The sequence below is a fragment of the Chroicocephalus ridibundus genome, chromosome 8 (assembly GCF_963924245.1).
Source record: "Chroicocephalus ridibundus chromosome 8, bChrRid1.1, whole genome shotgun sequence".
Lineage (NCBI taxonomy): Eukaryota > Metazoa > Chordata > Aves > Charadriiformes > Laridae > Chroicocephalus > Chroicocephalus ridibundus.
This window is the reverse complement of record NC_086291.1, coordinates 49,319,888-49,334,693: the sequence shown is the minus strand read 5'-3', so window position 1 is coordinate 49,334,693 and position 14,806 is coordinate 49,319,888. Positions and strand designations below refer to the sequence as shown.

The following is a 14,806-nucleotide window of genomic DNA, read 5'->3' as shown; positions in this document are numbered from 1 at the left end:
CAAAAGGCAGTCCCCCTTAAAAGCGAGACTGAAGGCATAATTGATACTACTAGCATCGCCGTTAACTCTAATTCCAAAAGAGAAACCATGCTTCTGTTAATTTATTAGCCAGTGCCATTAACTACTATTAGTTAATTATCACATACTAATTGTAATTGGGATTTCAGATAATTTATAGTTTGGTTGCTTATTTTCTTGTCAGTGCTTTCAAAAACCCATACAGCCAGAAGTTAAAAAGTTTAAATGTTATGCCAGGGATGGCTGGCTCACTTTGGCACTGGTAAGTGAAGGTAACGAGGAAGAGTCACTGATTATTTCAAAAACAAAGAACAGATGTTCCACATATTAAGGAGCTATTACGCTAAGTGTCATTCCAGTAACTTGTGGGAGTGGCACACTCATTTGACTAAGATTAGCTGTTCCAACAAGGTCATTTATGCTTTAATGTAATTAGTTATGCCAGTATTGATAAAGAAGAAAAAAAATACAACCTGGCAATGAAGCACCACTACCTCATCACAAGACTATCTCCTTGAGTTCAAGCTTCCTCAAAAATCCCATAAGCGTTCCTTCCTTTTCTGTGCTGCAGGAGAAAAGGGGATGTGTTTGTTGAACCTGGGATCCCAAAACCAGAGGGTTTCAGAAAAAATGTTGGCATGTCACCCTCCTGGGAAGCAGCCGAATGGCTAGAGAGCCATTCTCCATCTAGGAGAAACAGCTCCATGCATTTAGTGACTGAAATTATTGACTCCAATTACCCCTGCTATAACCTGGTTAACTTTTCCTGGGCTGCACCAGGAGGGACTTTGGTCCAGCAACTAAAAAATAAAATCTCATCAGATTCAGCACTGGTTTTCTGGGCTTGACCTGATACAAGTGTCATGGTAAGGGGCCTAGTGTTCCTGGGAGCTCCTGAAAGGACTCAAACATTTTTTTCTATGTACATATTATTATTATTAAGGTATAACCAGAAGCCTGGTGATGGCATTAGCATTTGTAAGCTGTGACAGCTGCCTATGCTCCAGAGGAGCGTTTTTGTTGACATCTCTAGGTCACCATAGGAAATACTGATGGGAAGTCTCGACATCTGCAGACCATGCAAACAGGCAGCTCCTGAGCGCTGCCTCCTCTGCATTGTGCTGTGGCAGCCGCAGTAGCTCTTGCCGCTTCCCAGCCACTGCCTGGCAGCATCACCTTGAGCCACAGAGAGCGAGGAAGCCTCTGCCTACCCTGCCCTGGTCTGCACAGAGCCAGTGGGCCAGGGAAGGCTTTCTGTCCTAAAAGTGGGTGTGATGAACACCCAGGGCCTTCTGGCCGCAGTGGTGTTATGGTTTGAGAAACACACAACAATTTATTGTCATTTAGATAATTATTCTATCATCCGATGACCCCTCCCAACCTGGGAAAGTGAATCGGGAAAAACAAGGAAACCTGAGGGTTGACATATAAACAGATTTAATAGACTAAGACTAGATAATTAACATTAATAACACTAAAGAACCAACATTGATCCCAATACCAATATAAAATATGCAAGGATCATACTCAGCCCATTCTACCAGCAGGAAGCCGTGCGCTCCCAGCAGGGATGGCAGCTGTCGGACACTATGAGCACTGTGGCTTTGGGAGGAAGGGAAGGGCTCTGGGGTCTGGCATCAGGGCAAGAAGTTCTCTAGGAGAAAGAACTTCAAAGCAAACTTTCTAATTTATATTGAATGTGATGTTTGTGGTACGAAATAATCCTGTTGGCCAGCCTGGGTCAAGTGCCCAGGTCTCATTCCTCCTCTTCCCTGCATGTGGGTAGGCTCAAAAACACAGAGACCTTGAAAGCCACATAGCATAAATGGCTATAAAGTAAATATTTTCACAAAATTTTTCACAAATTCAGCCACTAGAGTCTTTTAAAAGTGCAGTTTTCATCCACATGCTGCTGCCGGCCGCCCCCAGCCCACCCTGCACGCCTGCGGGCAGCAAAATTCTCTCACGCTCCAGAAGTGTGAGATAACGGCAAGAAGGAATAAGACTTCCGAGTGCATGCAAACAGCTTGTGAAATCCATGGGAAACCCATTTTAAAAGCTTGCAACATATTCAAATATCCTAGCAGTAAGTTTTCAAACAAACAGCTGTTTCAAGAAACCCAGCTCCGAATCCACCCTCTCTTCTCCACAACGCGTGTCAAATCTCCATCACACGCCTGCCACCTGTTTCCACTTCCCAGGCGACCAATCCTTGTTCATCAAAGTAACAAAGCTGTTTTCAATTTGAAAGCAACAAATCAAAGTTTAATTATTTTGTCCTTCAGAGCTTAACGCTATCTTTTACGAAAGCTTTTTCAGATATGAAGAACTATCATTGGCTGGCTCAAAAAGGGAATAATTGACTGACAGCTGAAAAAACACTTCTAAGGACAATAGTATTTGTCAGTCTGGTATTTTTCACTCTGAAGACAAAACGCATTTTATCAACACCCTGAAATTATTTTGTCAACAAAATTCATTTTGTAGCATTACCTTCATCTGTCAAGCTGACAGAACATTCTCCGGAGTGTTTTAAAAACCATTTTGCTAACGCAATTAATTTCTGCAAAATTAAGTTTTGCCTTTTAATCGTATGTGTGGAAAGGCGTTGCAATACCTGCACAGGGAGGTGTGAACAGCAGCGCCATTAGCTCACACACAACCAGAAAGGGGCCGTGCGTGCAAAAACCTGCCACTAAAACACAACACCAGCCCAACACCGGCTGAAAACAGGAGTTGCAACAACCAACCAGCTACATGTAGGCAAGAATCACGCTTGAGTAAATCATGCTTTTACAAGTTACTTGATCTCACTGAAAACATTTCAAGGAGCTTTATGTAGAACACGGCACAGTGATTAGAGAAATATGCGTGTGCCTACGCAAAACAAAGCATTATCACCCTAAAACAAGTGGCACAGGCAACATGGAAGACGTAGCAGTATCCCACACAACAGCAACACATGCGGCTAATAGAGAAGGACCTTTTATACACTTGATACATTAATGCCGGTAGCAAACAAGTGCTGTGGTTCTAGGCCATACAGAGGGAATTTTTCCAAATGCCTCCCCGTGACTCAAACACCAAATTCTCAAATATTTTCTACATTTCCTCTCAGAATCTCTTGACTGCCTTTCTACTTGAATTGAGATTTCTAGTGGATATGTAAGCGGTCGATTTTCCTTGTGCCCATTTTGTTTTATGAGAAAACAATCCACAAAGAGGTCAAATAACTTTTCCAAGGCCATGCATTCAATCAGCACCAGGTAACGGAATAAAAGCTAAGCACCCTGCCTCGCAGTGCATCCCCCTAGGCAACAATACCAGGGAAAGTTCCTCACGCGTTGCCAGAATTACACATGCATGTGCCTAGATGAATAATGAATAAGGTCAGATGTTCTCAAACACGATTGTGTCTGCGTTTGTTGGGACAGAAAGCATCTCTTTCTTCACAGATCACACATGTTGCATTTTGGAACACTGAAAAGGTTAAAGGAAAAGGCATTTATAAAGCTTTAGAAATGAATTTACAGGCAACTGGAATACATTTCCCCAGAGCTGTACAACTGTGGTACATTCCCTGAAATCAGCTGGTAACTGGAGAAAAGGCTTGAACTGAAGTGTGGGTCTCCCGAGACTTCTAGCCCTCTATTCACGAGCACAAACCCACAGACGCTCACACATATAAAAATGAGAGTGGATCAACAGTCAGACATGCAAATTTATACTGTATGCTAAGAAATGCTGATAACTGTTATTCCCGGAAACAAAACGTTCCATCAAAAGTCTCTCTTCAACCTTGTTTCTACATCTTTTACCAGTTCCTATCTGCCTCTCACCTTGGTTTCATTTTTCTGATCTTCTGCAATGCACTTCCTGATTTCCTGGACACAGACTCAGGCTGAAGCAAGGAACAGCTGCTCAGCTTCAGTAAGGAAAAGCCAAAACACATGCACAGGTTTCAAAGCAAACACAAATTCCTTCCAGATGTGGCAGTGTCTGTGCAGTTCCTTCTTTATGACTTGCCATCGCTGTTGTATTTGGTTTACGTGGCAAGGTTTTGGTAGCAGGGGGGCTGCAGGGGTGGCCTTGGTGAGAAGAGACCAGGAGCTGCCCCCGTGTTGGGCAGAGACAGTTCAAGTCAGCTCCAAGACAGACCCGCCACTGGCCAAAGCTGAGCCCATCAGTGACGATGGTAGCATCTCTGTGATACCAGATTTAAGAAAGAGGAAAAAACACTGCACAAAAGCTGGGGAGAGAGGAGCAAGAATATGTGGGAGAAACAATCCTGCAGACACCAAGGCCAGAGGAGAAGACAGGGGAAGAGACGGTCCAGGTGCCGGAGCAGAGATTCCCCTTCAGCCCACGGTGACGACCATGGTGAGGCAGGCTGTGCCCCTGCAGCCCATGTAGGTCCATGGTGGAGCAGATACCCATCTGCAGCCCACGGAGGACCCCATGCCAGAGCAGGTGGATGTACCTGAAGGGGGCTGTGACCCATGCTGGAGCAGGCTTCTGGCAGTAACTGCATCCATAGAGAACCCACGCTGGAGCAGTCTGTTCCTGAAAGCCTGTCTCCCATGGCAGGGCCCACATGCTGGAGAAGGGGAAGAGCATGAGGGGGAAGGAGCAGCAAAATTAAGCATAATGAACTGACCACAACCTCCCATTCCCCATCCCCCTGCACCGCTCAGAGGGATGAAGAGGAGTTGGGAGTGTAAGAGTGAAGTTGAGCCTCGGAAGGAGGGAGGGTTTGGTGAAGGTGTTTTTAGTGTTGTTTTTCTTTCTCACTATCCTATTCTATTTTTAATTCACAATAAATTAAATTAATCTTCCCCAAGTCAAGTCTGTTTTGCCTGTGATGGTGATCTTCCTGTTCTTATCTTCATACACGGGGTTTTTAATCTTACTTTCTCCCCCTGTCTTGCCGACAGGGGAAAGTGTGAGAGTGGCTTGGTGGGCACCTGCAGCCAGCCAGGGTTAACCCACCACCACTGCTAATGGCTGAGCTGGAAAACTTGAACCTCAACCCAGTGGATGATACATCTGGTTATCTCTTACCCCTGTGCCGCCTGCTGGGTGCCCCAAGAATCCAGACCTTCAGTGGCCATTCACTGTCATGGAGTTAAAATCCGACACATCCCTTCCCTGTCTTGTCTGTGCTGGGGTTTTGTAACCACTGCCACTCAGCCCCTCTCCCATCGCTGTCTTCTTACCAGCTCCCAACGTTGCTGAGGTTCTTACAGTCACAGTCACATGACTTAAATAGACTTGCTCCCTCTGGGCCCCTTTTTGACACTGAATCATTAATTCATTAATCTGTTTTTCATATTTCTAAATAGAAACAGACATGACTGGTGTGGATAATCAATACTGTGTTCTCTCATTCCTCTCAGTTCCCGTCATTTTAAAACCTACTCTGCTTTTAATCTTAGGTCTTTTTAATAGGAATTGTGTTTGTGAAGAATTTGACACTTCATTATGGCAGCCCCATGCTAATAGATTTAATAATTCATTCATATCTGCATTGGTCACTTTTAACTGATATTACACATTCCAGGGCTGCTTCATGACTTTATGTTCTTGCAAGCCGGTAACAGCTTTGGCCTTCCCCAGTGATCTCCCGTTGCATTACCGACATACAGGGACCGCATCTGTCAAGATTCCAAATATGGCCTGGGAAAAAGAGTGAAGATCTCCTTACGCTGATCTTGAGAGCATCAGGAAATAGACCGTAGGTAAAGAGTGAAATCCAACAGACTGCCAGAGCAAGACATAACAGACCTACCAACCCAATCAAGCAATAAAGCACACAGACACGTCAGGAACACAGACAGTGCTGTGCCAGAGCAGCATGGCTTTGACACATCTACTGAGTCCTTAGAAATGTCCAGCATGGCACACTGCAGGGCCTTCTGCTGAAAAAACAATGATAATGCTGATAGCTCGTCACAGCCAGGGAAGAGGCAAATGCAAATCCCACTCTCAGAACAGACTGAACAGGCTATATTTCTGGCTGAGTTCATAATTGTTAACAGCATCTTTATTAAATCATTATGATAATTTAATTTATATAATATTTTCTGCAAGTCTGATGGCCTTACAGCATTACTGTTGGTGTGGGATCACTTTACCCCCATCTGAAGCAGGAAGAAGCAACTGTATGCAGCCAGGAGCTTAGGGAGGCACTGAGAAGGCATATCCCATCCATCAAAACCACAGCAGAGCTTCAGACAGAATGTAAAGCACTGTCTCGGCACCCAGCCCGGACACCACACCTCACAGCCTGAGCCGTCTAGGAACTGGACCAAGAAGCCCTAACAGCTGTGACTGGGCAGCATTTTGCAAATCGGCTCCATCCAGAGCCTGGAGCTTCTGCTGCTGCAATGCACACACAAGGAGCCCTCGCGGGGTTTCTGATCACACATCTCCCCAGGGTAAGTGTGCCCAGCTGTCCAGCTTGTGAGGTCAGAGCAGCTGCAGTGTTAAGGCAACACAGCCCCAAGCTGCCAGTGCTGTAGATGCAGTGCCCTCACACATGCTGAGAGCATATGCCAGCATGGCACTCAAACAGCAATGGCCAGCGCTTTATCATGGAAGGAGAAGCATTTTCATCTGTATGAGAAGTTTGGATATTGACTGTCAGGTGGATTTGATGTAAAGGAGCAATTCAAAGGGTGGTCCTCAAGCAATTCAGTGGTCCTCAAGAAATAAGGACACCCATGTATGGATCAAGGACAAAAATGTGAGCACTGGGTGTTGTCTGCATCTCAGGAATAGCAATTCCACAAAGACAAACCTCCACATGGTACTTTACAAGTTGTTCTTCAGCACCTCTGCAACCCAGAAAGGCAAAGAAGCCCAAAGGCTACAGAGGAACAAGATGGAGAGCTCTGAGGCTGCCAAGCACCCTATCCACTTGACAAAGAGATTCCTGAGTGAATCCCAAAGGAGTGACCAAACCTCAGACGTCAAAACTTTGGACTGCACTGGGTGACAGTGGTTGTGCTCAGCAGTGCTGACCTGCCCAGATGCTGGGTGGCCAAACTGACAGATGCCATTGGAGAGAAAAGGGACTTAAAAACCATTCAGAGCCTGAAACCCCACCACTGCTTTCTCTGGACACACACACATTGTGACCTTATAGCACCTCTGCACTCCAAAATCTTTGATCACAGAGGATATATCGGGAGACAAGCACAGAGACACTCCTTTTAGATCAGGAAAAGAAGGCACCAAGCTTTCAGAAATCAAGTGCCAATCGGCACTTTTCCTTTACTGTGAAGATTCACGTGAGCCAGCAGCACTTCCGTTACTGCCATGCAGGGGCCAGGTGTGCACACAACTCATCATGGGCACAGGAATGTAAAGGGCTTAGGTCTGTTACTAGGGCTGTGAAATATTCTCCATGCTCACCCAGAGGTAGCCTGGGTCTGCTAGCCCAGCAGTGTAACATGCTTGCCCTGGCCAAAAAAGCCATGCTAAAGCCTGCTTACCACAAGCATCTGCCGTGTGCTGTATAATTAGCCTGTGATGTGGAGCCTGATGAAAGCTCCTACGCGCCAGGCATGGCAGGGTGGAGAAGGTTCAGAGACTGGAGCAGAGTCAGTTGAATACATAAAAGCAGCTGGGAACGGTGAGATGACACGCTGGAATGAGGTTCACGGTCCCCGTCTTTGAGGTGAAACCCCATGTCTTTATAAGGGAGGCATCTTTTCCTCGCAGGAAGCCTAACTCTTGCACAGATCCTCAGCACAACAGGTCCCAGTTTTACCCCTTTTAACTGTAGAGAGCTCTGGTTCACCCCTGAACTCTGTGATTTCTCTTTAAACCAATTGTCCTTTCTGTCAACATCATGTGCCTTGGGGCAGGGCTTCTAGTAGAAAATAGTTTGTGTTATTTAAAACATAGAAGCTCACAAAATTGACTTCAAACAGCCCAGACAAAAAAGGCAGATGACATATTTGCTGCAAATTCCAAAGAAACAAAACCATATCTCTTGCTTCTTTTGATAGCAAGAAAACCTGAAAGAGACATTAACAGCTCTTTTAATCATGATTACAGAAGATGTCATTCTCTCTTCCTGAAATGAATGAACACATTGGTAGTTGGCCCTCAAACCCTCCTTAGCTGAATTACAATTGCTCTGTTCTGGATTTCAAACCAGACTGAACAAAGGCTGTGTTTCCTTTTGTTGTTACTTTAGTAAAAGCCTAATGACCAGGGCTGCTCCTCTTGGCACAGGAATTGCTCTGTATAAAAGGTTATAAACCAGCCCAGGTTCTGCTCTCCCAAAGAGAAAGCCACAAAAGATGATCGAGACAGCCCTACCCTGCACTTCTAACTCTGTCCTGAGGGGAATATACTGTAACCTAAGAGCTCTTTCTCAGCTTTCACTTTCGCGGCTTTGGAAGGGGAATATTTACCCCTGAGTCACAAAGAAGCTACTCCATTTCCAAAAGTAAAATTGCAGAACATTATACCAACTTCTATTTACCCACTCAAACCTGAGTTTTCAGGGAGCACAAGTCACCCCAGACTGCACCACTGCCTTTGCAGTGTAACAAGCTCCCATGCGAAGACAAAGGCAGTGAACCAGGGGTGACACACGGAGTTGCTGCACCCACCAGGAATTTCTGGAGCCTGCATGGGCTTTCCACAGGGTCACAGCCTCCTTCAGGCACATCCACTTGCTCCGGCGTGGGGTCCTCCATGGGCTGCAGGGGGACAGTCTGCCTCACCATGGTCTTCACCACAGGCTGCAGGGGAATGTCTGCTCCAGCACGTGGAGCATCTCCTGCCCCTCCCTCTTCACTGAACCTGGTGTCTGCAGAGTTGCATCTCACATATCCTTACTCCTCTCTCCCAGCTGCTGCCCTTCTTAAATATGTTATCACAGAGGTGCTACTACTGTCACTTATGGGCTCAGCTATGGTCAGTGGTGGGTCAGTCATGAAACTGGCTGGAACTGTCTCTGTCCAACATGGCGGCAGCTTCTGGCATCTTCTCGTAGAAGCCACCTTCACAGCCCCCCAGCTCCCAAAACCTTGCCACATAAACCCAACACAGATACCAACAGAAAAACACAGCCCAAGCTGTCTGCTCAGTGCTCCTTCTGTCCCCTGCCCCCTCCACAGCAGACCATGGAGGAGAATATGGGACCCACCAGGTAAGCAAAAGGGTGAGAGGTGGATCACACAGGATAAGTGCCTTTAACTGATACACACACCTCTGGCACGAGCTCCCTTGTCACCTAACCCCAGCAAGTATTTATTAATGAAACTCTCCTGACTGTTGATTCATTTGATTGTTAAAGCTTGTGGAACTCGTACTGTTATTATTCATTGTTATTAATGTTCACAGCTCAGCCTCTCTCTTTCCAATATGCTCCACAGAGGAAATCGAAGGCTGAAGCCAATCATTACAGTAAATGAATGATGGAGCCGCTTGAGGATAGGAGCAAGCCTACTGCTCTGGGACTGTTGCAGGTTATTGGGAGTAAGTTAATCTTCACACACAAGGACTGCAAAATGAGAGGCCATTTCAGGTGGGTTCTCTGGTCTGTGCACTGCTTCCTCAGTCAAGTTGTCAGTGAACATCAGCCTAACAAAGCTGTCTATGCACAGGACCAGGGACCCAGGCCAGGTTTTGATCTACATGTGGAAACGGGTCTGAGTTCAGCAGGAGCATGGCCCCTGTTAGACGGGTTTGGCACAAAGACTCACACAGATGCTACAGGCAACTTGGCACAGCCTTGCAGAAAAAACATCTGTGTATGACTGCACATACTGAATAAACGCAGAGCTGGCTATCTTCATAAAGTTTTCTCCCCTCCACTCCTCTGCAACTGCTCATTCCTCACAAAAGGCCTAGGACAACACCAGCAGGGCACAGTGGGCGGTAGACCGGCACTCAGGAGTGCTGTGTAGAGGGGGAACAGCACGCTGCTTGCTTCAGTACTCTCCCTCTCTTCCCCTTCTCCAAGCCTCCTCCACCTTTCCACAGCCTCTCTGCTACACGATGTTTGCCAATTCTTGCACCACATATTAATTCCCCAGTCCAGAATGGTAGTGCTCCTACCTGTCTGGTAGTCGAGATCCTTCTAAATCCTCAGTAGCGTTCCTACGCCAGCTTTCCAGAACAATATATTTGTTCATGTTATATCTTCAGAGTCTACAGAGCTGTCACATACCATATTCAACCTATTATTCATCTCAAACAGAGAATTCTGCAAAGGAAGAAGAAATAAAAGAGAGCTTAATACAGCTTTACTAAAATGGAATTTGCCAAAGACTCATAGAAAAATGGATTTAATTAGGGCTGCTAATGGGGAACAGTTTGTTCCTGTGATTTAAAGCAGAAGTTAGATAGTGTCTATAATTTCAACATTTTAAATTATATATAGGGGGTTATTTCTCATTTCTACCTTAATTACAAAAATCCATCTTTATGAATCACAATTTTGAGGCAAATAAAGCAAAGGCAGCAAAAATGATGTTTTATTTAATAAAACCTGTAAGAACTCACAAAAGAAGCAAAAGACGCTTCAGTATGGATAAAACAGACTTACCGTAGCAAATAATAGTTGCAGGCAGTCCTCTGTATGCTGCTGAAGGACAGCGCAACAAGGTTAATTTTTTACTTGAGAAAAGGCATGTAAAACAAGAAGATGTGTTCTGATATAAAAAATGAAGCTGGGTATGTTTTTTATGCAATGGGAAAGTCCTCCATCTAATTTTGCATCTAAGCAGTCTATTAGAGTTGCAGGCATTAATTGGCCTAACGTGCTCCCGCTAGTCATCCCGTATTCTAGAATTCTCTGCTACCCCTTCTTACATTGATTACTGTCAGAATCTCTGAATTGCCTGAAAATTGCTTCTCCAGATAAAAGGGCCAATAGATCTTGTTAGAACCACTCCTCCTGAGCCTCCTCTGTGCCTTTGATTTTATTTAAAACTAACAAACGTCGCTTTTGTGAAATTCCTCCTGTTAGCTGGCTCTGACCAGATGACCTAAGTAAATGAGTCTCAGCATTGTAAAAGCACTGATTAATTTAATAACAAATAACCCAGACAACTGACTAGCAAGCCAGGCCTAGCTGCTGTCACTGCTGTGGATTCTGCACCCACTGTAATGCATTTTAATACTGCACCTCGGATCAGAACGGAATCAATGAGTGAAGTTCAAATGTGGCACATTTCCTATTTCCCTGACAGCTTATTTCATGGATCACAGGGACCAAAGTACAGCTGCTTATTCAACAGAGGAAAGAATGAATCAATTTTCATTCTTTAATACACTGTGTGACCTATTCTCTGATGCTCTATCCTTTACAATGGCTCTAGTCTTTTCAAGGCCTTCAATTTTGTCAGATAGAGAAAATTTAAAATAATGACAAAATGCCCTGCCCTAGGTCTGCTTCCAACTGACTAACTGCTCTGCTAGTAATAAGTCCAAATGAAAGATATTATGTCACTCAGGTTGAATTAAACAGACAAACTATAATCCTGTATCATTAAAAATGAACCAATCTCCTGGAAGATTTCTGTGATTTTCCTCCAAGTTCCCCGCGAAAGGTGCTGGACACTACAAAGATTTTAATTCTCATCTGTTCCAGTTTTTTCCCCTACTTCAAAACATGAAAGAATAATATGACAAAATGGCAGCAGCAGCAGCTGGCTGAAAGAGCAGGCACTTCACTGGGGAAATCCTGTGTCCGCCTGCTCCCTTCCCCCCTGCGCCGAGAGCTCAGGACCCAAGGCAGGGAGCTGTAGGCCAGCAGGGAAGCCAAATACAGAAATGGAGCACCTCCTTCCCACCTGTGGTCCCAAAGATGGGACAGGGAGACCCAAGTTGCTCTGCTCACCCCATCAGAATCTCCAAAGCCAGCAGACACTGTCGAGTTCTTTAGATACTGCTCATTTGGGCAGAATTAAGACTTTCAGATGCATTATTTTGCAATTTCAGTGTGAAGATGATTATTGTCTTCATGTAGAGATATCCCTAGGTATTGTGGTTTTAATTACCCTCTGTGTGCCTTGTGTTTGTCTTGCCTTATTATTTAACCCCAGTTCACAGGTGATATTCATACTGTTCTTGTCATTGATAACTTGGTTTCAGCCTGGGCTTTCTTACCGTAACAATTTTTCAAAGAAGGAAAGTCAGATTCCGCAAAGGAGAACAGCACAGAAGGGGGAGTGCTACAACCACCCTGGGCAGCCATAGGCATCATGTCCTGGAGATGCTGGCACCCCAGAGCCACGTGCTGACGGCAGTGTGCGTGAGTGTGGCACCAAGACAGAGAGGGACAGACGATACGCCAGTGAACTAATGAACTAGACAGCACTGTGTGAACTCGAAAGCTTGGAAAGGAAGCACACGGACACCTCAACAGGCAAACAGGATTTCTAGCTCTCCTTTCTCAAATCCTCCTCCTTCTGCCTCATTGTACTTTATGACTGGGACAAAGGTGAGACCCCATGAGGCTTGCCTGGCCTTAAGACATAAAGGTAATAAATCAGGCCTTATCAGAACATTATCTAGATGAAATGGACATATCACAGCTGGCTTTATTTGCTTTTCTCTGTACATATCCAGTAGTTCAATTCTAGGGCTTTCGAAGCATGTGGATTTAACAAATATCAGTACTTCAGGGCACATGGGCAAACAAATTGCTTTTTCCAGTTCAGAAGATGAATCTGGGAAGAGCATGGGTCACTAAATGGCTGCAACAAACGTTCTAGTCCAGACTTGTGTTTAAGCAGGCTACGAGCTGTAGCAGAGGTTGCTGGTTTGATTTGTTTGCCCTTGAGAGATTAATTTTCCTTTTTTATTTTCCTGCTTTTTGTGAAGGCAGTCCAGAGACATGTCGCAGCTCAGAACAACCCATCAGCCGCGGCTGTTCCACTTGCTGCTTCGGTCTAGAAGCAAACAGGACAGACACTCAGCTTGTGGGAGCTGGTGGCTGAACTGTGAGCTCTGCAGCATTTGCCATCCCTCCTTCCCAGAGCTCTCCGGGTGCAGCCGTTCAGAGGATGAAAAGTAACTCGGAGGAGCTGCGAATAGCAAGTGCCCTGGCTCAGACATACAGCCGTACTCCTTCCCTTCTCCCCAGACTATCCAGCTTCAATAAAAAGAAGGTCTGCTCTAGTTGTTCAATAATGTAGCGGTTCTAAATGTTAATCAATTCTCCTTTCCATTATTAAGCTGCCCTTGAACCCAACAGTCCTCTGGCCTGAGGAGACCCGAGGTGACAGACCTGAGGGTGTTGCCTACCTGCTTTCCCTGAGCTCCGCAAGAAGCCAGCTCTGGGCAGGCATGGCACACCGCCCGCTTCACCCCTTGCACACGCGGAATTGACGTGCAATGCATCTCAACAAGAATATTACTGCACCAGGTCCTTGACCCAGCACTCCTCTGTGGGGACACAACAGAAACCTTATATCTGACGTGAAATGGTCTCCCCTTCTCACCACAGCTATATTCCCTCCACACCAGCCTGAAGACTTGTGGCTATCTTTACATTTTCCATATAAGATCAACTTTTCCTTCCCAGTTTTACCAGACTTAACTCTCTTATCTCCGGTCCCTCTCCTGAGCAGACCAGCTGCCCATGGACCAGCTACTACTGTTACTCAGTTCATTGTGGCCTTAACCTGCTGCTTTTCTCACCCAGCCAGGATTGTCCTGCAGCTAAACAAAATATCTGAACTTTTCATTGATAAAGTTTTGGCAGACAGTTCTGGAGGACAGTGATGAGGGATGGAGGCTGAGTAGCCAGCAGCTGTTGTACAGTCAGCTGCTGAACAAGTGGATTTTGATGAGGTTCTCCTGATCAGCTTTGGGTGCACGAGCAAGAACTGGCACTGGGCACATACTGTCATGGGGGTTAGTGCTCTGCAGCCCTGTCACCAGCACGCATTTGTCCCCTAGCTATCAGAAAGGATGTGAAAACTGCCCACTGTGCTCTGTCAAAGTAACGTTCAAAATGGAGTTCTAACAAGACCTTTTCCCTTCAAACAACGTACAAATTAACAGTCAGCAGCATTTGAAAAATGGCCCTAATCCCTGTCTGCATGGGGAGTTTGTTCCCAGTGCAATGTGCCATATTATGACAACGATATATTCTTCAAGTGAGTGAAAACTAATGAATAACTAACACCCTGACAGTCTTGCTATTACTGAGTGCTTAGGAGTTGGGTAAAACTGACAGTGCAAGATGAATACGGCACTAAGGCGACATGTTACTTTGCATGACTGGTCAGGGGAATCCAGACTTAACGGACAGTACAGATGGGTTAATTCTAAAGGCTGAATTTGATTCTGAGCCATAGTTGCTCTCTAAGCAAATAAGGAAGGCTTGATCGCTTGGACGACTGAGTCGCAGGTCATAGTCCCGTTTGTGAAGGATGCACTGGCAAAGGATGCGAGTTTGCCTGTTGCCTCTGCATCCCCAAAGCAGGCAGAGCCCTCTGCCTGCCTCCGGAGCGCCCACCAAAACTCTGGCAGTCGACTCGCCTACAAATGCAGTCAGGAAGGTGGGACTGTCCCTAGCAGGAGGGATCACCAGAGCACACAGAATGTGCACTAGCCCCTGGTTTCACAATGCAGGAATCACGAGGTGCCAGTGAAATTATTTGATATCAGGCTGAAAGAGGAAGGGCTGTATGACCCCAGAACTGAATGTTGGCTCTTTGCCCCGAACACTGTGGAGCCCAGATGTATTCACAGGTTTCAATAGGATTCAGAGACACTCCTGGAGCGCAGCCCCACCTGGTAGTTCAGTGCA

The 14,806-nt window shown here is 45.7% G+C and overlaps 1 long non-coding RNA gene across 1 annotated transcript in view; it reads right to left on the bottom strand.

Annotated features, from left to right (window-relative positions):
- Nucleotides 1-14,806, bottom strand: part of LOC134519901 (uncharacterized) — a 109,461-nt gene that overhangs the window by 67,363 nt on the left and 27,292 nt on the right. Inside the window, exon 3 of the long non-coding RNA XR_010072326.1 lies at nucleotides 10,099-10,246. This is a non-coding gene — a long non-coding RNA (uncharacterized LOC134519901). The remainder of the gene's footprint in view (nucleotides 1-10,098; nucleotides 10,247-14,806) is intronic.